This window comes from Oncorhynchus gorbuscha, linkage group LG06, assembly GCF_021184085.1.
Source record: "Oncorhynchus gorbuscha isolate QuinsamMale2020 ecotype Even-year linkage group LG06, OgorEven_v1.0, whole genome shotgun sequence".
Taxonomy (NCBI): Eukaryota; Metazoa; Chordata; class Actinopteri; order Salmoniformes; family Salmonidae; genus Oncorhynchus; species Oncorhynchus gorbuscha.
Window position 1 is genome coordinate 3,595,943 of NC_060178.1, and position 23,522 is coordinate 3,619,464.

At 44.2% G+C, this 23,522-nt stretch overlaps 1 protein-coding gene and 1 non-coding gene across 2 annotated transcripts in view; one reads left to right on the forward strand and one right to left on the reverse strand.

The window, feature by feature from the left end:
- Positions 1 to 23,522, forward strand: part of map2k1 (mitogen-activated protein kinase kinase 1) — a 53,604-nt gene that overhangs the window by 3,790 nt on the left and 26,292 nt on the right.
- LOC124038845 lies at positions 13,089 to 13,219 on the reverse strand. The gene has a single exon (XR_006839448.1). It is a non-coding gene; the product is annotated as a small Cajal body-specific RNA 14 (non-coding RNA).

The window sequence follows — 23,522 nt, forward strand, 5'->3', positions numbered from 1 at the left end:
GAAATATAAAATAAATACAATTTTTAAAAAAAGAAGATAATTTGGGAAATCCGGGTTGGTTAAGTAGCTACTTTTTATGAGAACAGACAGGTTGTTAGAGTTATCTCTTGCTCTCGATATAACTCGAGCCCTGTACTGTAATGGGAGTCATGATCAACGGCTAGGTTAGTTGGCACTAGCTACCAGGCTTCGTCTGCTAGTAGTGCTAAAACAACATACATGTTCTCCTAAAAAAATAAAATCTCTCTCTCTCTATATATATATAATGTGTATTTTCTACAGCAAAAATACATGAGTGGTACTTGTCTAGCCTGAGTACCTGTCTTCTTTATATAAACAGGCTACAAATATGTGTCAGCGAGCATTCAGCAACTTAACAGTACACAGCTGGTTGCATAGTAACAGGGTCAGCGCTACTGACCTGAATCGAGTCTGTCCTTAGTCACTCTGTTTAGTATAATTACTTCCAAACTAGAGGGAAGTTTTTTTTTTTTTATCTCTCTATGTTTATTGAGTGGTTATATATATATATATATCATTTTTTCCATTTCAGTATCAGGCTACTTACAAAAAACCTGGTGTGTTTGTTGTTCAGCAGTGTCGTCGGGAAACCCTCCATCCATATCAGGAGTAGAAGGCTGAGGCAGACCTTGGCAAGGCAACAGACGCATTTCATTTCAGTCACGTTCGATCTGGTCATAGGTCAAAATGCTATCACTTGTCTGCCCTGGAAATTCACTAACACCTACCATCGATAATGTCAGTGCTGTGTTTTCTACAGATGGAGGACATGTGAGATGGTTTGTCAGAAAGTCCCCTGACTGACCAGACAGGTTGATACAGATAGTCTACTGACTAACGAACGGGTTTATACAGATGGAGTCCCCTGACTGACTAACAGACAGGTTGATACAGATGGAGTCCCCTGACTGACTAACAGACAGGTTGATACAGATGGAGTCCCTGACTGACTAACAGACAGGTTGATACATGATGGAGTCCCCTGACTGACTAACAGACAGGTTGATACAGATGGAGTTCCTGACTGTCTAACAGACAGGCTGATACAGATGGAGTCCCTGACTAACAGACAGGTTGATACAGATGGAGTCCCTTGACTGACTAACAGACAGGTTGATACAGATGGAGTCCCCTGACTGACTAACAGACAGGTTGATACAGATGGAGTCTGACGGACAGGGCAGGTTGATACAGATGGAGTCCTGGACGGACAGACAGGTTGATACAGATGGAGTCCCTGACTGACTAACAGACAGGTTGATACAGATGGAGTTCCCTGACTGTCTAACAGACAGGCTGATACAGATGGAGTCCCCTGACTAACAGACAGGTTGATACAGGAGAAATGGTTTGTCATGGAGTCCCTGAAAAGCTGTCGAACAGACCTTGCTCTCAGGCTGATACAGATGTACTCCTAGTGGTTAGGAGTGTAGAGGTGGCAGGTAGCCTAGTGGTTAGAGGTAGAGGCGGCAGGTAGCCTAGTGGTTAGAGTGTAGAGGTGGCAGGTAGCCCAGTGGTTAGAGCAGTAGGCGGCACAGTGGTTAGAGTGGTTAGCCCAGTGGTTAGAGTGTATAGCCCAGTGGTTAGAGTAGAGGTGGCAGGTAGCCCAGTGGTTAGAGGTAGAGGTGGCAGGTAGCCTAGTGGTTAGAGTGGTAGAGGTGGCAGGTAGCCCAGTGGTTAGAGTGCAGAGGAGGCAGGTAGCCCAGTGGTTAGAGTGCAGAGGCGGCAGGCAGCCCAGTGGTTAGAGTAGTAGAGGTGGCAGGTGCAGTAGTGGGTGGCAGGTAGAGTGGCAGGAGTGTAGAGGTGGCAGGTAGCCCAGTGGGTTAGAGTGCAGAGGTGGCAGGCAGCCCAGTGGTTAGAGTGCAGAGGCGGCAGGTAGCCTAGTGGTTAGAGTGTAGAGGGGCAGGCAGCCTAGTGGTTAGAGTGTAGAGGTGGCAGGCAGCCCAGTGGTTAGAGGGCAGAGGCGGCAGGTAGCCCAGCGGTTAGAGTGCAGAGGCGGCAGGCAGCCAGTGGTTAGAGTGCAGAGAGGCAGGTAGCCCAGTGGTTAGAGTGTAGAGGCGGCAGGTAGCCCAGTGGTTAGAGTGTAGAGGTGGCAGGTAGCCAGTGGTTAGAGTGTAGAGGTGGCAGGCAGCCCAGTGGTTAGAGTGTAGAGGCGGCAGGTAGCCAGTGGTTAGAGTGTAGAGGCGGCAGGTAGCCCAGTGGTTAGAGTGGAGAGGCAGGCAGGGTAGCCAGTGGTTAGAGTGTAGAGGTGGCAGGTAGCCTAGTGGTTAGAGTGCAGAGGCGGCAGGTAGCCTAGTGGTTAGAGTGTAGAGGCGGCAGGTAGCCAGTGGTTAGAGTGTAGAGGTGGCAGGTAGCCTAGTGGTTAGAGTGTAGAGGTGGCAGGTAGCCCAGTGGTTAGAGTGTAGAGGCGGCAGGTAGCCTAGTGGTTAGAGGTAGAGGCGGCAGGTAGCCTAGTGGTTAGAGTGTTTCCAGAGGCGAGGCAGGTAGCCTAGTGGTTAGAGGTAGAGGCAGGTAGCCTAGTGGTTAGAGAGTGCAGAGGCAGGGTAGCCTAGTGGTTAGAGTGTAGAGGCGGCAGGTAGCCTAGTGGTTAGAGTGTAGAGGCGGCAGGTAGCCTAGTGGTTAGAGTGTAGAGGAGGCAGGTAGCCTAGTGGTTAGAGTGTAGAGGCGGCAGGTAGTCTAGTGGTTAGAGTAGAGGCGGCAGGTAGCCTAGTGGTTAGAGTGTAGAGGCGGCAGGTAGCCTAGTGGTTAGAGTGTAGAGGCGGCAGGTAGCCTAGTGGTTAGAGTGTAGAGGCGGCAGGTAGCCTAGTGGTTAGAGAGAGGCATGTAGCACTAGTGGTTAGAGTGTAGCCTAGTGGTTAGGTGTAGAGGCGGCATCTGCCTAGTGGTTAGAGTGTAGAGGCGTGCTCCCAGTGGTTAGAGTGCTTTAGATACGGCAGGTAGCCACAGTCTTTTGGAGTAGATTGGTTAAGTGTAGAGGCTACACGGTAGCCTAGTGGTTAGAGTGTCGGAAAGACGGCAGTTAGCCTAGTGGTTAGAGTTAGAGGCGGCAGGTAGCCTAGTGGTTAGGGTGTAGAGGCGGCAGGTAGCCTAGTGGTTATACATTGAGGCGGCAGGTAGCCTCGTGGTTAGATGTTATTCGAGGTAGCCTAGTGGTTAAGTGTAGAGGCGGCAGGTAGCCACAGTGGTTAGAGTTTCAATGAAACGGCAGGTGAAGCCGTGCAGAGGCGGCCCAGTGGTAGAAGCATGTGTTTCAGACATAAGGAAGTGGAGGCGGCAGGTAGCCTATTAGACTTTAGTGGTTAGTTGTAGGTCCCAAGAAACCTAGTGGTTAGTGTGCTGGACTAGGTAATATTAAGGTTGCAAAGATCAAATCCCTGAGCTGACAAGGTACAAATCAGTCGTTCTGCCCCTGAACAGGCAGTTAACCCCACTGTTCCCCGCTAGGGCCGTCATTGCAAAAAAAAAGAAAAAGAAGAATTTGTTCTTAATGCTTTTGTCAGTTGAATAAAGGTAAATAAAAAATGCTAATAGTAACTGTATCTGCTGTGAAGAAGAAAGACAAGTGTAATATCTGTTATATTAGCAGAACGTCTACACAGTATTACACTGAGTAGAACCAAACATTAAGAACACCTTCCTAGTATTAAGTTATTTTGGCATAACTGTGATCTGTCAGAGAAATATCAGCTATTAGATACCTACAGCTGGCTAGCCTATTCCAAAACTATGCTAACTCTGTTTGTCAGGTTGGCTAAACACAAGGCCAGCACAGGCTTTAGCCAAGACATAAAAACTGAAATAGCAGATCATCTTGAGATGGCAAGTCAGTCAGAGGGGAGAAGTCCTCATATGTAAAAATTCTCCATAGCAAAGTTATCTTAGTTATCGAACCTCTCTGTCACTAAGTTACTTGCCTGTGTTTGTTTGTTCTGATTTGAATTTGAACCTGTCTGGAGCAACGAACCGCCCTTGCTGTATCTGCCTGGCCGGTTCCCCTCTTTCCACTGGGATTCTCTGCCTCTAACCCTATTACAGGGGCTGAGTCACTGGCTTACTGGGGCTCTCTCATGCCGTCCCTGAAGGGGGTGCGTCACCTGAGTGGGTTGATTCACTGTTGTGGTCATCCTGTCTGGGTTGGCACCCCCCCCCCCCCCTTGGTTGCAGTGGCGGAGATCTTTGTGGGCTATACTCGGCCTTGTCTCAGGATGGTAAGTTGGTGGTTGAAGATATCCCTCTAGTGGTGTGGGGGCTGTGCTTTGGCAAAGTGGGTGGGGTTATATCCTTCCTGTTTTGGCCCTGTCCGGGGGTGTCCTCAGATGGGGCCACAGTGTCTCCTGACCCCTCCTGTCTCAGCCTCCAGTATTTATGCTGCAGTAGTTTGTGTCGGGGCTAGGTCAGTTTGTTATATCTGGAGTACTTCTCCTGTCCTATTCGGTGTCCTGTGTGAATCTAAGTGTGCGTTCTCTAATTCTCTCCTTCTCTCTTTCTTTCTCTCTCTCTAATTCTCTCCTTCTCTCTTTCTTTCTCTCTCTCGGAGGACCTGAGCCCTAGGACCATGCCCCAGGACTACCTGACATGATGACTCCTTGCTGTCCCCAGTCCACCTGGCCATGCTGCTGCTCCAGTTTCAACTGGTCATTTATGAACATTTGAACATCTTGGCCATGTTCTGTTATAATCTCCACCCGGCACAGCCAGAAGAGGACTGGCCACCCCACATAGCCTGGTTCCTCTCTAGGTTTCTTCCTAGGTTTTGGCGTTTTCAAGGAGTTTTTCCTAGCCACCGTGCTTTCTACACCTGCATTGCTTGCTGTTTGGGGTTTTAGGCTGGGTTTCTGTACAGCACTTTGAGATATCAGCTGATGTACGAAGGGCTTTATAAATAAATTTGATTTGATTTGTATGGCAAAGACACACCCACATTAAACCACACTCCAAAGACACACTCACATTAAACCACACCCCAAAGACACACCCACATTAAACCACACCCCAAAGACAACTCTTTTTGGGGTTCAGTAATGTCCGTTGTATTTCTTAATGAGCACCATGAGAAACACATGCAGCTCACCTTAAACATGCAATAGTAGGCGTTGCAATTTTAAGACGGTCTCTTAACCCTCACAAGGTTAAGGGTTTAGCTACATTTCGTCTTAATGTAAATATGACACCGCATTTGAAAAAAAAGGGATGTAACTTGTTCACTATCGCTGATTCAGAATCTGCCATTTATATTGAACAAAAATACACAAATATAAATGCAACATGTAAAGTGTTGGTCACATGTTTCATGAGCTGAAATAAAAGATCCCAGACATTTTCCATATGCACAAAAAGTATATTTCTCTAAAATGTTGTGCACAATTGTTTTTTTACATCCCTGTTAGTGAGCATTTCTATTTTTGCCAAGATAATCCATCCACCTTACAGGTGTGGCATATCAAGCTGATTAAACAGGATGACCATTACACAGGTGCACCTTGTGCTGGGACACTAAAAGGCACCTTGTGCCGTTTTGTCACACAACACAATGTCACAGATGTCTCAAGTTTTGGGAGAGTGTGCAATTTGCAAGCTGACTGCAGGAATGTCCACCAGAGCTGTTGTCAGATAATTTAATGGTCATTTCTCTACCATAAGCCGCCTCCAACATCGTTTTAGAGAATTTGGCAGTGCGTCAAATCGGCCACACAACCACACAACCGCAGACCACGTGTAACCATACCAGCCCAGGACCTCCACATCCACAGACCACGTGTAACCATGACAACCCAGGACCTCCAGATCCACAGACCACGTGTAACCATGACAACCCAGGACCTCCACATCCGGCTTCTTCACCTGCAGGACCGTCTGAGACCAGACACCCGGACAGCTGATGAATCTGAGGAGTATTTCTTTGTCTGTAATCAGGTCAGCTAGCTCAGGAATGCTACAACAACATTGTGAAGAGGTTTGAGAACTATTAGGGCTAAACAACTAAGTGTACAAAACATTAGGAACACACTGTTCTTTCCATGACATAGACTGACCAGGTGAATCCAGGTGAACGCTATGATCCCTTATTGATATTGTTAAATCCACTTCAATCAGATGTAGATGAACGGGAAGGAGACAGGATAGTCCTTTCCCGCAGTCAATGACCAAAAGTGCCTTCTTTGCCCTCATGGACGGAACGTTACTAATATTTTTCATCATGAATAAAGATTATAAATTTTTTTTAATGATGAAATAAAGTGTTTCTATGTCAAACAGTTTTGTTGCGTTTCAGTCTTCTGTGATGTATATAAAGTGTAATATTGGGATGCAAACTCAAAATGTAATATTTTTAAACTATATCTGACAAGTGTACAAGTGCCTTGTTTTGTTTGAGCCCATAGTGTGTGAGGTGGATACTTTAGTTTCAAAGTAGACTTGTTTAAGACTACCAATAAACACTGTGTGACTGATTTAGCCCACTGCAGTGAAAGGTCATAGATGGATTTTTAAAGTCTTGAGACAATTGAGACATGGATTGTGTATGTCTGCCATTCAGAGAGGGAATGGGCCAGACAAAAATGTAAGTGCTTTTGAACAGGTGTATGGTAGTAGGTGTCAGGATTTAAGTGCTTTTGAACAGGTGTATGGTAGTAGGTGTCAGGATTTAAGTGCTTTTGAACAGGTGTAGAGTCCATGCCCGATGACTTCGTCAACCATTTTGAAAAGAAGGTCGACGACATCCGATCCTCGTTTGCTAAGTCAAACGACACCGCTGGTTCTGCTCACACTGCCCTACCCTGTGCTCTGACCTCTTTCTCCCCTCTCTCTCCAGATGAAATCTCGCGTCTTGTGACGGCCGGCCGCCCAACAACCTGCCCGCTTGACCCTATCCCCTCCTCTCTTCTCAGACCATTTCCGGAGACCTTCTCCCTTACCTCACCTCGCTCATCAACTCATCCCTGACCGTTGGCTACGTCCCTTCCGTCTTCAGAGAGCGAGAGTTGCACCCCTTCTGAAAAACCTACACTCGATCCCTCCGATGTCAACAATTACAGACCAGTATCCCTTCTTTCTTTTCTCTCCAAAACTCTTGAACGTGCCGTCCTTGGCCAGCTCTCCCGCTATCTCTCTCTGAATGACCTTCTTGATCCAAATCAGTCAGGTTTCAAGACTAGTCATTCAACTGAGACTGCTCTCCTCTGTATCACGGAGGCGCCTCCGCACTGCTAAAGCTAACTCTCTCTCCTCTGCTCTCATCCTTCTAGATCTATCGGCTGCCTTCGATACTGTGAACCATCAGATCCTCCTCTCCACCCTCTCCGAGTTGGGCATCTCCGGCGCGGCCCACGCTTGATTGCGTCCTACCTGACAGGTCGCTCCTACCAGGTGGCGTGGCGAGAATCTGTCTCCTCACCACGCGCTCTCACCACTGGTGTCCCCAGGGCTCTGTTCTTGGCCCTCTCCTATTCTCGCTATACACCAAGTCACTTGGCTCTGTCATAACCTCACATGGTCTCTCTTATCATTGCTATGCAGACGACACACAATTAATCTTCTCCTTTCCCCTTCTGATGACCAGGTGGCGATCGCATCTCTGCATGTCTGGCAGACATATCAGTGTGGATGACGGATCACCACCTCAAGCTGAACCTCGGCAAGACGGAGCTGCTCTTCCTCCCGGGGAAGGACTGCCCGTTCCATGATCTCGCCATCACGGTTGACAACTCCATTGTGTCCTCCTCCCAGAGCGCCAAGAACCTTGGCGTGATCCTGGACAACACCCTGTCGTTCTCAACTAACATCAAGGCGGTGGCCCGTTCCTGTAGGTTCATGCTCTACAACATCCGCAGAGTACGACCCTGCCTCACACAGGAAGCGGCGCAGGTCCTAATCCAGGCACTTGTCATCTCCCGTCTGGATTACTGCAACTCGCTGTTGGCTGGGCTCCCTGCCTGTGCCATTAAACCCCTTCAACTCATCCAGAACGCCGCAGCCCGTCTGGTGTTCAACCTTCCCAAGTTCTCTCACGTCACCCCGCTCCTCCGTTCTCTCCACTGGCTTCCAGTTGAAGCTCGCATCCGCTACAAGACCATGGTGCTTGCCTACGGAGCTGTGAGGGGAACGGCACCTCAGTACCTCCCAGGCTCTGATCAGGCCCTACACCCAAACAAGGGCACTGCGTTCATCCACCTCTGGCCTGCTCGCCTCCCTACCACTGAGGAAGTACAGCTCCCGCTCAGCCCAGTCAAAACTGTTCGCTGCCCTGGCCCCCCAATGGTGGAACAAACTCCCTCACGACGCCAGGACAGCGGAGTCAATCACCACCTTCCGGAGACACCTGAAACCCCACCTCTTTAAGGAATACCTAGGATAGGTTAAGTAATCCCTCTCACCCCACCCCCCTAAGTTTTAGATGCACTATTGTTAAGTGACTGTCCCACTGGATGTCATAAGGTGAATGCACCAATTTGTAAGTCGCTCTGGATAAGAGCGTCTGCTAAATGACTTAAATGTAAATGTAAATGTAATAGGTGTCAGGATTTAAGTGCTTTTGAACGGGGTGTATGGTAGTAGGTGTCAGGATTTAAGTGCTTTTGAACGGGGTGTATGGTAGTAGGTGTCAGGATTTAAGTGCTTTTGAACGGGGTGTATGGTAGTAGGTGCCAAGCGCACCAGTTTGTGACAAGAGCTGCAACGTTGCTGGGTTGTTCACTCTCAACAGTTTCCTGGGTTTATCAAGAATGGTCCACAACTGTGAGAAGCATTGGGGTCAACATGGGCCAGCATCCCTGTAGAACGCTTTCGACACCTTGTAGAGTCCATGCCCCGATGAATTGAGGCTGTTCTGAGTGGAAAAGGGGGTGGGGTGCAGAAGGTTTAAAAAATATACTTTCTTTGTCGCCAAAGCAGGTCTTTAACGTGATCTTATGAAGATGCCAAATAGCAGTATTATTGTATTATGTTTGACAAACAACTGATCAGTAGGTAGTAGTCAATATGTTGAGATAGAATAGAATAGAACAGATCAGAATAGAATAGAATAGAAAATAATAGAATAGAACAGAACAGAAATAAGATAGATTAACACTCTGCTCTCTATCAGAAGAGATGCATGGTTAATGAGATAACAAATAATCATATTTGTATGTTTCTAAGTTATTGCGTCCTTCCTTTTCTGTGACAGAGTTACCTAAATTGGATAGAATATGAAAACGCTGTCGTTGTACTCGTGCAACCAACTCTGTGTGACACAACAGAGAAATGGAGAAAAGCAAATTGCTTGGAACAACAGCTTTAATGACAGTAATGGGCTCTTATATGTTTCTGCTGCAGTGACCCAGAAGAGAAGTGTGAGTGAAATCAAGTGATATCAAATGCCTCCTCAGATTCAAATGCTATATTTGTGCTCATGGCAATTTTACCCATTGAACCACGATATGACAGAAGAAACTGAAACAGTGTGTAGGTATTAAGACATGCAGTTCTGTCCAAGTTTAAACATTTTATTTTTTTAACCTCCTTTAGATACAGTCGAAGTCGAAAGTTCACATCCACCTTAGCCAAATACATTTCAGTTTTTAGAAGGCTTTAACATCCTGACTGAGGTCTTGAGATGTTGCTTCAATATATCCACATCATTTTCCTGCCTCGTGATGCCATCTAGTTGTGAAGTGCACCAGTCCCTCCTGTAGTAAAGCACCCCCATAACATGATGCTGCCACCCCTGTGCTTCACGGTTGGGATGGTGTTCTTCGGGGTTGCAAAGCCTCCCCCTTTGTCCTCCAAACATAACTATGGTCATTATGGCCAAACAGTTATACTTTTGTTTCATCAGACCAGAGGACATTTCTCCAAAAAGTACGATCTTTGTCTCCATTTGCAGTTGCAAACCGTAGTCTGGCTTTTTTTATGGCGGTTTTGGAGCAGTGGCTTCTTCCTTGTTGAGCGGCCTTCAGGTTATGTCGATATTGGACTTGTTTTACTGTGGATATAGATACTTTTGTACCTGTTTCCTCCAACATCTTCACAAGGTCATTTGCTGTTGTTCTGGGATTGATTTTCACTTTTCGCACCAAAGTAGCGTTCATCTCTAGGAGACAGAACGCGTCTCCTTCCTGAGCGGTATGACGGCTGCGTGGTCCCATGGTGTTTATACTTGCGTACTATTGTTTGTACAGATGAACATGGTACCTTCAGGCGTTTGGAAATTGCTCCCAAGGATGAACCAGACTTGTGGAGGTCGGTTTTCTGAGGTCTTGGCTGATTTCTTTTGATTTTCCCATGATGTCAAGCAATGAGGCAGAGTTTGAAGGTAGGCCTTGAAATACATCCACCCAGGTACACCTCAATTGACTCAAATTATGTCAATTAGCCTATCAGAAGCTTCTAAAGCCATTAAATAATTTTCTGGACTTTTCCAAGCTGTTTAAAGGCACAGTCAATTTAGTGTATGTAAACTTCTGACCCACTGGAATTGTGATACAGTGAATTATAAGTCTAAATAATCTGTCTGTAAACAATTGTTGGAAAAAATGACTTGTGTCATTCACAAAGTAGATGCCCTAACCGACTTCCCAAAGCTATAGTTTGTTAACAAGAAATGTGAGGAGTGGTTGAAAAACAAGTTTTAATGACTCCTAACCTAAGTGGATGTAAACTAGTTTTAATGACTCCAACCTGTGCATGTAAACTAGTTTTAATGACTCGAACCTGTGTATGTAAACTAGTTTTAATGACTCCAACCTAAGTGTATGTAAACTAGTTTTAATGACTCCAACCTAAGTGGATGTAAACTAGTTTTAATGACTCCAACCTGTGTATGTAAACTAGTTTTAATGACTCCAACCTGTGTATGTAAACTAGTTTTAATGACTCCAACCTAAGTGTATGTAAACGAGTTTTAATGACTCCAACCTAAGTGGATGTAAACTAGTTTTAATGACTCCAACCTAAGTGTATGTAAACTAGTTTTAATGACTCCAACCTAAGTGGATGTAAACTAGTTTTAATGACTCCAACCTAAGTGTATGTAAACTAGTTTTAATGACTCCAACCCTAAGTGGATGTAAACTAGTTTTAATGACTCCAACCTCAGTGTATGTAAACTAGTTTTAATGACTCAACCTAAGTGGATGTAACCTAGTTTTAATGACTCCAACCTCAGTGTATGTAAACTAGTTTTAATGACTCCAACCTAAGTGTATGTAAACTAGTTTTAATGACTCCAACCTAAGTGTATGTAAACGAGTTTTAATGACTCCAACCTAAGTGGATGTAAACTAGTTTTAATGACTCCAACCTAAGTGTATGTAAACTAGTTTTAATGACTCCAACCTAAGTGTATGTAAACTAGTTTTAGTGTATGTAAACTCCAACCTAAGTGTATGTAAACTAGTTTTAATGACTCCAACCTAAGTGTATGTAAACTAGTTTTAATGACTCTAGTTTTAATGACAACCTAAGTGTATGTAAACTAGTTTTAATGACTCTAACCTAGTGTATGTAAACTAGTTTTAATGACTCCTAACCTAAGTGGATGTAAACTAGTTTTAATGACTCAACCTCAGTGTATGTAAACTAGTTTTAATGACTCCAACCTCAGTGTATGTAAACTAGTTTTAATGACTCCAACCTAAGTGTATGTAAACTAGTTTTAATGACTCCAACCTAAGTGTATGTAAACTAGTTTTAATGACTCCAACCTAGTGTATGTAAACTAGTTTTAATGACTCCAACCTAAGTGTATGTAAACTAGTTTTAATGACTCCAACCTCAGTGTATGTAAACTAGTTTTAATGACTCCTAACCTAAGTGTATGTAAACTAGTTTTAATGACTCCAACCTAAGTGGATGTAAACTAGTTTTAATGACTCCTAACCTAAGTGGATGTAAACTAGTTTTAATGACTCCAACCTCAGTGTATGTAAACTAGTTTTAATGACTCCAACCTCAGTGTATGTAAACTAGTTTTAATGACTCAACCAGTGTATGTAAACTAGTTTTAATGACTCCAACCTAAGTGTCTGTAAACTAGTTTTAATGACTCCAACCTCAGTGGATGTAAACTAGTTTTAATGACTCCAACCTCAGTGTATGTAAACTAGTTTTAATGACTCCAGTTTTAACCTCAGTGTATGTAAACTAGTTTTAATGACTCCAACCTAAGTGGATGTAAACTAGTTTTAATGACTCCAACCTAAGTGTCTGTAAACTAGTTTTAATGACTCCTAACTCAGTGTATGTAAACTAGTTTTAATGACAACCTAAGTGTATGTAAACTAGTTTTAATGACTAACCCAACCTAAGTGTATGTAAACTAGTTTTAATGACTCCTAACCTCAGTGTATGTAAACTAGTTTTAATGACTCCAACCTCAGTGTATGTAAACTAGTTTAATGACTCCAACCTCAGTGTATGTAAACTAGTTTTAATGACTCCAACCTAAGTGGATGTAACCTAGTTTTAATGACTCCAACCTCAGTGTATGTAAACTAGTTTTAATGACTCCAACCTCAGTGTATGTAAACTAGTTTTAATGACTCCTAACCTAAGTGTCTGTAAACTAGTTTTAATGACTCCTAACCTAAGTGTCTGTAAACTAGTTTTAATGACTCAACCTAAGTGGATGTAACCTAGTTTTAATGACTCCAACCTAAGTGTCTGTAAACTAGTTTTAATGACTCCCTAACCTAAGTGTCTGTAAACTAGTTTTAATGACTCCTAACCTCAGTGTATGTAAACTAGTTTTAATGACTCCTAACCTCAGTGTATGTAAACTAGTTTTAATGACTCCTAACCTAAGTGTCTGTAAACTAGTTTTAATGACTCCTAACCTAAGTGTTTGTAAACTAGTTTTAATGACTCCTAACCTAAGTGTCTGTAATCTTCAGACTTCAAGTGTATTTACCACGTATCAGACATATGACTCAACAAATGCAGCAGATAAGTATCCAACACCCACATCTGTTCACAATCAACTAACAACAAATTCGTTTCAACAGTTGCAGTAGTAATGAAAGTCAACTATCAACCTTTATTTCTGAACCATTGTGTGTGAGAGAGATTATTTAGCAAAACACCTTTTTCTTTTTGTATGGAACCATCGCACAGGAATCCCAATAACTTGTTAGGTCCTGTCGGTGAGCACCAGTATCATTCTCTGTGGCGTCATGGACAACAGCACACGTGTTCAGTACTGCAGATTACACTGATCAACCACAATCGCAATATGCCATGTTGGGATTTGAACCCACAATCCTTTGGTTCCAAGGGGAAGTGCGTTACCCACTGGTCCATCGAGAAACATTAGTCACGTCGTTGCCCCGTTGAAATAAATACCCATCTCATCTATGTCAGATATTAGGTTGAAATAAATAAACAAAACAAAATAATAATTAAGTGAATGTTATGTCATTACGGATTAGATTAAATTCATGCCTCTTATTCATAATCAAGGATAGTTTGTTCAGCACGAAGCATAGGCCTACACTTCTAACATTTATGGAGAAAAAAAAAAATCGAACGAGATTTTCAACTAGGAAACATTTAGCTTTTTGGTTTGGATGGGGTTAGTCTTGTAAAGAAATCCTTCTTCTTCTGTTACTCCGTAGAGTTATTCGTGTACAGTATGGTAATACCACTGTGGTCCAATAGGGAGACGCACTTCTCCACACGACGCTGCCCGGAAGACCGGTGTAAATATTGGCGTGACGTCACATCTCACAAACCATTCCCATCTTCTCGTTAACAAGTAGAGAAGATATAAAACAATCGTCTCTGTCTTTCACTGTCATCTAGTCTGTTCAGTAATCTTATATTTGATTATTTTTGCACAAAGTCAGAGAATATCCGCCTCAATTAACTATAATTTCAATTGATTCACCTATCATTCGGGTGAATTATTTAACCCCCGACGATTTTGGATTGTTTTTTGACAGGCAGCAAAGTAAACACCCGGTTGTTTTGTCTGGTCGGGTTTATCGTTTTTATAAACAAGTTTTTTTTAAAGTGTGGAAGACAGGATGCAGAGGAGAAGAAAAAGCCTGAACCGATCAACTCAACCCTATTCCCGATGGAAACCTGTCAACGGCACCGGCGCCACGGAGTGAGTAGCCCAGTCTTGAGACAGGTCTATCTGGATGTGGTGGTAATGATTGATGTCAGTCATTTCTCTCCCCGTCATAGTGAAAGTAATCTTTAGCCTACCTTTGTCCAATTTGTACTTTATTTAACTTGATATTAGATGGGTAGCATATTTTTGTGTTGTAATTATAGTCTTATTAGTAAATAAGATCGTTAATGTTCCAATGTGATTTCTCCTTTCTTCTGTCTTATCGTGTGTGGAGGGCGGTAGGGCAGGCGCACTCAGAGCCAAACATTAAGATATATGGCTTTGCTTGTTCGCTCGGTGTGTTTAACATAGATGTTAGCAGGCTTTGGTTTTCCACTTTGATTTTCGAGGTTGGACGTTAGCACGTGGGGTGCCCAGGCGTCATCTCGTTAGTCAGTATGTGTTACACCTGTGCTGACTTGTCATCTCGTTAGTCAGTAGGTGTTACACCTGTGCTGGCTTGTCATCTCGTTAGTCAGTATGTGTTACACCTGTGCTGACTTGTCATCTCGTTAGTCAGTATGTGTTACACCTGTGCTGACTATCATCTCGTTAGTCAGTAGGTGTTACACCTGTGCTGGCTTGTCATCGTTAGTCAGTAGGTGTTACACCTGTGCTGACTTGTCATCTCGTTAGTCAGTATGTGTTACACCTGTGCTGACTTGTCATCTAGGTCAGTATGTGTTACACCTGTGCTGACTTGTCATCTCGTTAGTCGGTATGTGTTACACCTGTGCTGACTGTCATCTCGTTAGTCAGTATGTTACACCTGTGCTGACTTGTCATCCGTTAGTCAGTATGTGTTACACCTGCGCTGACTTGTCATCTCGTTAGTCAGTAGGTGTTACACCTGTGCTGACTTGTCATCTCGTTAGTCAGTAATTGTTACACCTGTGCTGACTTGTCATCTCGTTAGTCAGTAGGTGTTACCTGTGCTGACTTGTCATCTCGTTAGTCAGTAGGTGTTTTTAAAGCGGCTGGCCCAGTGTTCCGGTTGATTTGAGAGATGTGGAGGGTTAACACCTTTAGTTGGCGCTCTCTATTTGATTTATTTAAAAAAATAGAATTTTATCTGATTTTCTGTGTCTTGTTAAGTTTGGTGTGGGTTTTAATTTAGTTTGCATCTTCTTGGGCTACTTTTAGGTTCCAGTTGTTTCGAGTCAATACCCCTATAAGTGTCTTTCAGAACCCCTCCTAAAACCCCACATGCTATGTTTCGGTTGTTGTCAGTGACTCTTTGTTAGTTCCCACTTCTGTTTAAGTAAACATTTTTTTGTTTCTTGCTGGGGAATGTAACAAAATGGGGGGATGGGGCTCATCTGAGATCTTATCTCCCATCAGTATGGTAGTGTCTCAAGTCACCACCATGTCTTCACTAGCATCAATTGTTTTCTCAATTATTTGAATCACGTCATTCAATTAACTGCTCGTAACTTTTTTTGCCACGTCAATCTCCTTCATCCTTACAGGGCACTCCAGGAACTCTGGGATCATGATCCCCCCCACCTCAATCTCCTTCATCCTTACAGGGCACTCCAGGAACTCTGGGATCATGATCCCCCCACCTCAATCTCCTTCATCTTTACAGGGCACTCCCAGGAACTCTGAGATCATGATCTCCACAGTGCAACACCGTGGGTATTGCTTCACACAGGTTTTCAAGTATACTCATAATCCGTCTGCACACCTGAATCATGGCTAAATCGTTACACCTGCAAAGGGTTTAGGAATGAAAGCTCTTACAGCGTATCTTACATAAGCTTCACATGCGTCGGTATTTACTCTTTATCAGAAAACGACTGTACCGACAGACTTTTCTTCTTTTCTCCATTCACCCAGCGGGTCAGACGCTGGGCACCAACCACACCAGGAAATATCTTCAGGTCTTGAACATCTGTCGTCACTCCCCTGAGATGCCTCCTTTGACAGGTGTCTCTACTCCGAAAGTTCAGAACACAAATCTTGTTGTCCGGGTTTCTTTTTGAAGCTCAGCCTGCAATCTTTCCTCTGTTCTTCAGAACAATACAATGAATCAAAATAAAGACCACTCCCGTTCACTCTGACTGACGCCACTTTTCCAAGTACATACTTCACAATTTTTGACACCTCAAACGGGTTTCCCACATACGCGTCCTTTCTCAACAAACGCATCCCAACAAGAAGCGATTCATTGTCATTCATAAACGTATCCTCAACTACAATTTTAGATAATTTCCTTTTTTGGTCCAGTTCTCGCTACTACTGTTGTCCATTCAGACCATTCCTCTTCACCAAATTTTGTTCGTGCACGCTGCTTGATTGGAACTGCATCCACCTCCGCCATCTTTCTCCCCTGAGTTTGGTACTGAATCAACAAGAAGATGAAACTCGCGTCATCCCTACAGTTGACCAATCACGGACGAAGGGGAGTAGACTTTGACTCTGTATGCTGAAGCGTTAAAATTTCCCTTCACTGGAACTAAGGGCCCCTAGACAATTATTCATCCTCCACCAAACTTTACAGTTGGCACTATGCATTGGGGCAGGTAGCGTTCTACTGGCATCCGCCAAATCAAGATTCGGACTGCCAGATGGTGAAGCGGGATTCATCACTCCAGAGAATGCGTTTCCACTGCTCCAGAGTCCAATGGCGGAGAGCTTTACACCACTTTAGCCGACGCTTGGCATTGGGCATGGAGATATTAGGCTTGTGTGCCCATTTCATGAAACTCCCGGCGAACAGTACTTGTGCTGACGGGTCGGAACCTAGCAGGGCAGAAATTTGATGAACTGACTTGTTGGAAAAGGTGACGGTGCCACGTTGAAAGTCACTGAGGTCTTCATTCTACTGCCAATGTTTATCTATGTCTACGAATCCACTCATTTTAATGGGTGTCCACATACTTTTGTGTATTATATTGTGTGTAGCGTATCATCTTGAATGCATGACATTTATACTCTATGTGCACCATCAACTGTGCTCAGTAGCTTTTAGACGAGGCAGCGAGACTGTACTGTTGGAGCTGTGATGTGTGAGTCTCACAGAAAGGCTATAATGTGGACATGCCAAATGGCACCCTATTCGCTACGTAGGTCACTCTGAGACAGAGTGCTATTTGACATGCACGTGCGCTGCCGTCTTCTAGAACAGTCCGCTGACTGCATGTCCTTGGGCTTTGTTGTGGAAGGCCTGAGTCATGTTGCCTGCTTCAAGTTCCCTCGTCACTTTAGCGTGTGGGCTGCGGTGTTCCCGCTATTGTTGACTCTCCCACGCCTCTCCTTGTCAAGTGTTACTCTGCTCCACTCCTCCCTCCCGTCTCCTCGTCCCCTCTCTTCTCCTTTCCTCTCCTCCCATCTCCTCTCTCCTCTCCTTCCCTCTCATCCTCTCTCCTACCCTCCCCTCTAACCTCCTCTTCTATCCTTTGCCCTTCACCTCAACTCTCTCCTCCCGTCTCCTCTCTCCTCTCCTTCCCTCTCATCCTTTCTCCTACCCTCCCCTCTAACCTCCTCTTCTATCCTCTGCCCTTCACCTCTCCCTCCCCTCCCGTCTCCTCTCTCTCCTCTCCTTCCCTCTCCTCTCATCCTCTCTCCTAACCTCCTCTTCTATCGTCTGCCCTTCACCTCTCCTCCCCTCCCGTCTCCTCTCTCCTCTCCTTCCCTCTCCTCTTATCCTCTCTCCTAACCTCCCCTCTAACCTCCTCTTCTATCCTCTGCCCTTCACCTCTCCTCCTCTCTCCTCTCCTTCCCTCTCCTCTCATCCTCTCTCCTACCCTCCCCTCTCCCCTCCTCTTCTATCCTCTGCCCTTCACCTCTCCTCCCCTCCCGTCTCCTCTCTCCTCTCCTTCCCTCTCCTCTCATCCTCTCTCCTAACCTCCTCTTCTATCCTCTGCCCTTCACCTCTCCTCCCTTCCCGTCTCCTCTCTCCTCTCCTTCCCTCTCCTCTTATCCTCTCTCCTAACCTCCCCTCTAACCTCCTCTTCTATCCTCTGCCCTTCACCTCTCCTCCTCTCTCCTCTCCTTCCCTCTCCTCTCATCCTCTCTCCTACCCTCCCTCTCCCCCTCCTCTTCTATCCTCTGCCCTTCACCTCTCCTCCCCCTCCCGTCTCCTCTCTCCTCTCCTTTCCTCTCATCCTCTCTCCTAACCTCCCCTCTCCCCTCCTCTTCTATCCTCTGCCCTTCACCTCTCCTCCCCTCCCGTCTCCTCTCTCCTCTCCTCTCATCCTATCTCCTAACCTCCCCTCTAACCTCCTCTTCTATCCTCTGCCCTTCACCTCTCCTCCCCTCTCCTCTCTCCTCTCCTTCCCTCTCCTCTCATCCTCTCTCCTACCCTCCCCTCCTCTTCTATCCTCTGCCCTTCACCTCTCCTCCCCTCCCCTCCCTTCTCCTTTCTCCTCTCGTCCTCTCTCCTACCCTACCCTCTCTTTTCTCCTTCTTCTTCTCCTTTCCTCTCCTCTCCTCCCCTCTCTACCCATCTCATCCCCCCCCTTCTCCACTCTTCTTATCTCCCGCCTTCTCCTCTCTAAATGAGAATGAGGAGCTAAGCCCGAGGCTGAACATTGTGTGTGTGTGCGTTCCTGCCTATCTCATTCTAGTACCTCTCCAATTACTGAGTCGTGCTATAACTAATTAGCTGTCCTGGAGACATGAAAGAACATAATATTATTATCACACTATGACTACATTTGTATTCAAGCGCAGAAAAGAAGAGTAGCTTTCACACTGATGAGAAACTGATTTAATATCTAAATAGATTATTTTTTTATTTGATTTTTACCTTTATTTAACCAGGCAAATCAGTTAAGAACAAATTCTTATTTTCAATGACTGCCTAGGAACAGTGGGTTAACTGCCTGTTCAGGGGCAGAACAACAGATTTGTACCTTGTCAGCTCGGGGGTTTGAACTTGCAACTTTCCGGTTACTAGTCCAACGCTCTAACCACTAGGCTACGCTGCCGCCCCAAAAGATGAAGAAGTAGTGGCTGCTTTTTAGCTGTGGGTCAGTGACTAGAGTTTTTATGAACATGGAACCCACAGTAGGGTTGTTACAACATGGAACCCACAGTAGGGTTGTTACAACATGGAACCACAGTAGGGTTGTTACAACATGGAACATGGAACCACAGTAGGGTTGTTATGAATATGGAACCACAGTAGGGTTATGAATATGGAACCACAGTAGGGTTGTTATGAATATGGAACCACAGTAGGGTTGTTATGAATATGGAACCACAGTAGGGTTGTTATGAATATGGAACCACAGTAGAGTTGTTACAACATGGAACCACAGTAGGGTTGTTATGAATATGGAACCCACAGTAGAGTTGTTACAACATGGAACCACAGTAGGGTTGTTACAACATGTAACCACAGTAGGGTTGTTATGAATATGGAACCACAGAGTTGTTACAACATGGAACCACAGTAGGGTTGTTACAACATGGAACCACAGTAGGGTTGTTACAACATGGAACATGGAACCACAGTAGGGTTGTTACAACATGGAACATGGAACCACAGTAGGGTTGTTATGAATATGGAACCACAGTAGGGTTGTTATGAATATGGAACCACAGTAGGGTTGTTACAATATGGAACCACAGTAGGGTTGTTACAACATGGAACCACAGTAGGGTTGTTATGAATATGGAACCACAGTAGGGTTGTTAGAACATGGAACCCACAGTAGGGTTGTTATGAATATGGAACCACAGTAGAGTTGTTACAACATGGAACCACAGTAGGGTTGTTACAACATGGAACATGGAACCACAGTAGGGTTGTTATGAATATGGAACCACAGTAGGGTTGTTACAACATGGAACATGGAACCACAGTAGGGTTGTTACAACATGGAACATGGAACCACAGTAGGGTTGTTATGAATATGGAACCACAGTAGGGTTGTTACAACATGGAACATGGAACCACAGTAGGGTTGTTATGAATATGGAACCACAGTAGGGTTGTTACAACATGGAACATGGAACCACAGTAGGGTTGTTATGAATATGGAACCACAGTAGGGTTGTTACAACATGGAACATGGAACCACAGTAGGGTTGTTACAATATGGAACCACAGTAGGGTTGTTACAATATGGAACCACAGTAGAGTTGTTACAATATGGAACCACAGTAGGGTTGTTATGAATATGGAACCACAGTACGGTTGTTACAACATGGAACATGGAACCACAGTAGGGTTGTTACAATATGGAACCACAGTAGGGTTGTTACAATATGGAACCACAGTAGGGTTGTTACAACATGGAACATGGAACCACAGTAGGGTTGTTACAATATGGAACCACAGTAGGGTTGTTACAATATGGAACCACAGTAGAGTTGTTACAATATGGAACCACAGTAGGGTTGTTATGAATATGGAACCACAGTAGGGTTGTTACAACATGGAACATGGAACCACAGTAGGGTTGTTATGAATATGGAACCACAGTAGGGTTGTTACAATATGGAACCACAGTAGAGTTGTTACAATATGGAACCACAGTAGGGTTGTTATGAATATGGAACCACAGTAGGGTTGTTATGAATATGGAACCACAGTACGGTTGTTATGAACATGGAACCACAGTAGGGTTGTTATGAATGATAACCTAGCTGTATCAGTGTTGTAAATGGTAACCTAGCTGTATCAGTGTTGTAAATGGTAACCTAGCTGTATCAGTGTTGTAAATGGTAACCTAGCTGTATCAGTGTTGTAAATGGTAACCTAGCTGTATCAGTGTTGTCTAGTTGTAAATGGTAACCTAGCTGTATCAGTGTTGTAAATGATAACCTAGCTGTATCAGTGTTGTCTAGTTGTAAATGGTAACCTAGCTGTATCAGTGTTGTAAATGATAACCTAGCTGTATCAGTGTTGTCTAGTTGTAACCTAGCTGTATCAGTGTTGTCTAGTTGTAAATGATAACCTAGCTGTATCAGTGTTGTCTAGTTGTAACCTAGCTGTATCAGTGTTGTCTAGTTGTAACCTAGCTGTATCAGTGTTGTCTAGTTGTAAATGGTAACCTAGCTGTATCAGTGTTGTAAATGGTAACCTAGCTGTATCAGTGTTGTCTAGTTGTAACCTAAGCTGTATCAGTGTTGTCTAGTTGTAACCTAGCTGTATCAGTGTTGTCTAGTTGTAACCTAGCTGTATCAGTGTTGTCTAGTTGTAAATGGTAACCTAGCTGTATCAGTGTTGTCTAGTTGTAAATGGTAACTTAGCTGTGGTGTGGGGGCTGTGCTTTGGCAAAGTGGGTGGGGTTATATCCTTCCTGTTTGGCCCTGTCCGGGGGTGTCCTCGGATGGGGCCACAGTGTCTCCTGACCCCTCCTGTCTCAGCCTCCAGTATTTATGCTGCAGTAGTTTATGTGTCGGGCGGCTAGGGTCAGTTTGTTTATCTGGAGTACTTTTCCTGTCCTATTCGGTGTCCTGTGTAAATCTAAGTGTGCGTTCTCTAATTCTCTCCTTCTCTCTTTCTTTTTCTCTCTCGGAGGACCTGAGCCCTAGGACCATGTCCCAGGACTACCTGACATGAGGACTCCTTGCTGTCCCCAGTCCACCTGGCCATGCTCCTGCTCCAGTTTCAACTGTTCTGCCTTACTATTATTCAACCATGCTGGTCATTTATGAACATTTGAACATCTTGGTCATGTTCTGTTATAATCTCTACTCGGCACAGCCAGAAGAGGACTGGCCACCCCACATAGCCCGGTTCCTCTCTAGGTTTCTTCCTAGGTTTTGACCTTTCTAGGGAGTTTTTCCTAGCCACCGTGCTTTTACACCTGCATTGTTTGCTGTTTGGGGTTTTAGGCTGGGTTTCTGTACAGCACTTTGAGATATCAGCTGATGTACGAAGGGCTATATAAATAAATTTGATTTGATTTGATCAGTGCTGTCTAATTGTAAATGGTAACCTAGCTGTATCAGTGTTGTCTAGTTGTAACCTAGCTGTATCAGTGTTCTCTAGCTGTAAATGGTAACCTAGCTGTATCAGTGTTGTCTAGTTGTAACCTAGCTGTATCAGTGTTGTCTAGTTGTAATCTAGCTGTATCAGTGTTGTCTAGTTGTAACCTAGCTGTATCAGTGTTGTCTAGTTGTAAATGGTAACCTAGCTGTATCAGTGTTGTCTAGTTGTAAATGGTAACCTAGCTGTATCAGTGTTGTCTAGTTGTAACCTAGCTGTATCAGTGTTGTCTAGTTGTAAATGGTAACCTAGCTGTATCAGTGTTGTCTAGTTGTAACCTAGCTGTATCAGTGTTGTCTAGTTGTAAATGGTAACCTAGCTGTATCAGTGTTGTCTAGTTGTAAATGGTAACCTAGCTGTATCAGTGTTGTCTAGTTGTAACCTAGCTGTATCAGTGTTGTCTAGTTGTAACCTAGCTGTATCAGTGTTGTCTAGTTGTAAATGGTAACCTAGCTGTATCAGTGTTGTAAATGGTAACCTAGCTGTATCAGTGTTGTAAATGGTAACCTAGCTGTATCAGTGTTGTAAATGGTAACCTAGCTGTATCAGTGTTGTCTTAGTTGTAAATGGTAACCTAGCTGTATCAGTGTTGTCAGTTGTAAATGGTAACCTAGCTGTATCAGTGTTGTAAATGGTAACCCAGCTGTATCAGTGTTGTAAATTATAACCCAGCTGTATCAGTGTTGTCTAGTTGTAAATGGTAACCTAGCTGTATCAGTGTTGTCTAGTTGTAAATGGTAAACTAGCTGACTAGTGTTGTAAATGATAACCTAGCTGTATCTAGTGTGTTGTAAATGGTAAATCTAGCTGTATCAGTGTTGTAAATGGTAACCTAGCTGTATCAGTGTTGTAAATGGTAACCTAGCTGTATCAGTGTTGTCTAGTTGTAACCTAGCTGTATCAGTGTTGTCTAGTTTAAAGTTTCTGGTAACCTTAGTCAGGTAGAATAGTGTTGTAAATGGTAACCTAGCTGTATCAGTGTTGTCTAGTTGTAAGCTCTGGTAACCCAGCTGTATCGAGTGTTGTCTGGTTGTAACCCAGCTGTATCAGGCAAGCTGTCTAGTTGTAAATGGTAACCTAGCTGTATCAGTGCCAGAAATGGTAACCTAGCTGTATCAGTGTTGTAAATGGTAACCTAGCTGTATCAGTGTTGTCTAGTTGTAACCTAGCTGTATCAGTGTTGTCTAGTTGTAAATGGTAACCTAGCTGTATCAGTGTTGTCAAATGGTAACCTAGCTGTATCAGTGTTGTCTAGTTGTAAATGGTAACCTAGCTGTATCAGTGTTGTCTAGTTGTAACCTAGCTGTATCAGTGTTGTCCAGTTGTAAATGGTAACCTAGCTGTATCAGTGTTGTAAATGGTAACCTAGGCCGTATCAGTGTTGTCTAGTTGTAACCCAGCTGTATCAGTGGTTGGTAAATGGTAAACCTAGCTGTATCAGTGTTGTCTAGTTGTAACTAGCTG